This window comes from Pundamilia nyererei, unplaced genomic scaffold (genome assembly GCF_000239375.1).
Source record: "Pundamilia nyererei isolate P.nyererei 1_Seehausen unplaced genomic scaffold, PunNye1.0 scaffold00008, whole genome shotgun sequence".
Lineage (NCBI taxonomy): Eukaryota > Metazoa > Chordata > Actinopteri > Cichliformes > Cichlidae > Pundamilia > Pundamilia nyererei.
Window position 1 is genome coordinate 4775393 of NW_005187409.1, and position 2010 is coordinate 4777402.

At 39.0% G+C, this 2010-nt stretch overlaps 1 protein-coding gene across 1 annotated transcript in view; it reads right to left on the reverse strand.

Annotated features, from left to right (window-relative positions):
- ccdc88b (coiled-coil domain containing 88B) overlaps positions 1–2010 on the reverse strand; it is a 64913-nt gene that overhangs the window by 19536 nt on the left and 43367 nt on the right. The window lies entirely within an intron of this gene.

Genomic DNA, 2010 nt, shown 5'->3' on the forward strand with positions numbered 1-2010 from the left:
CCGGGACCTTTGTGTTGAAATCTGGTAGCTTGCAATGAATGAAAGAACTCCTACAAACCGCCATTAACCAAAACAAAGGTGTATCATCCAAATGCAGGTCTGAACTTTGTAATTAATAATTAATAACTTTACTATCATGCCAGATTCTCTCTACATAACAGCCTGCCAGTCCCAGTTACTGTTGCAGCAGCCAAATCTGAACAGAGTCAGCAGAATAGACAAAAAGCACGATCCCACTCCCTTTAGTGCCAGAGTGAGTGCACACGTGGGCCTGATCAATTAACAAGAGTTTACATTGTAGGAATAAGAAAATAATAATGTCAAGACTGTCACTCTCATCAGTTTGACTACTGAGCATACCTTTGCCAAGCTTATCCCTTATTAAGATTAGCAGAATGGCTGATTTACCAGTGTGCAAAAAAAATTGAGGATAAGACAATAACGATAATGATTATCTGCCTTACTGCAACTGTGCACAATATTTCTGTTATTTCCAGCTTAGTTTATTTGACTATATTATAGTTTTAATACAAATATTTCTTCACAACGGGGTACTACTACTACTACTACTACTTCTACTGGCAAGATCAAAAGATAATGCAGACTCTTTTTAATTCTTACACCGTGTCATCATTTAACAAAAACTACGCCAAAATGCCGAACTTGTACATGAAAAATAAGTACACGCCTACTGCTTCCATAGGAACGCTGGGTCCTACCGAGAAGGAAAGACATCAGCAATAATCTAAGGGAATCAACTGTTGGTCAATCTGTGAATCTGTGATGGGTTATGAGGCCATAGATTAATGGACAACAAGTCCATTAATCTATAGTTAAAAGAGTATTCACAAATCTTCCCAGGAGTGAACAATCCAAGTCACCCCAAGATCAGGTAATGCAATGCTCACAGAAACTACAAAAACCCCTGAGAGGTTCATGACAGCACAATTTAAAAAAGAAAAACGAATAACTGTTTGAAATGTCAACGGGGAAAAGCACTTTCTATCTAAAATAAAAGATGGCAGCACGACTCAGGTTTGCAGAGTTGCATCTGAACAAACCGCAAGACGTCTGGAGCATGTTTGTGGAGACATTTGTCCACAACACCAAAAAACCAAACACATCATATCAGCACAAGCACCTCAACCCACTGTTAAGCACAGTGGTAGAGGAGTGATGATTTGGTCTCGTTATGCAGCCACAGTACCAGGGCACCTCGCAAACTCTTCTACAGCCCAATGTGAGGCCTTCTTTCCAACAGCTAGAGCTTGGAGCAAATTGGGTAATGCAGCAGTATAATGATCCCAAGCACAGCAGCTAATCTACAACAGAATGGCCAAAGAATAAAATAATCGAGGTGTCGCAATGACCCAGCCAAAGTCTAGCCCTCAATCTGACTGAAATCCTGTGGTGGTAAACAATTACTTCACTTATTCCAGCTAAAGGTGATTTCACAAGCTACTGAATCATAGGGTGTACTTGGTTTTTCACACACTGCTTCCTAATTTTGGCTTAGCTTTTGTTAAATAAATATAGTAACAACGGCATCTGTGCCATAGTGATTAGATTGAAATAATTTTGGAACCTGATAAAAAGAGAACATTTTTTATGTCCTGATATGTAAAACCTTGAAAGAAGGTATACTTTATGTTTTTTACCATGTCTGATATATTCTCTGACATGTATCATATATCTCTGTGTCGGCAAGGATTAATTATTTAATCAAGCATTTTTGAAAAACATTTCCAGCCTTTTGAAAAGATCAGTATAATAACAGTACGATGCCACCAGAATAAAGATGTACCGGAAGGTAACAGGTGAGTGTTTTCAGTCTTACAGAATTCGGTACTGAGTGCTCTGAATCAATAAAAAAGGCGGCGAAGAACCTTTTGTAAGAGCGTGGGTGTGGGTCAGCTGCCCCCCTTGAACTTCTATAAAACCTGCTGCCGTTGGACCCATTTGGACATAAAAGCACATAAACAAAACATATCTGCAAGGAACTCTATACAA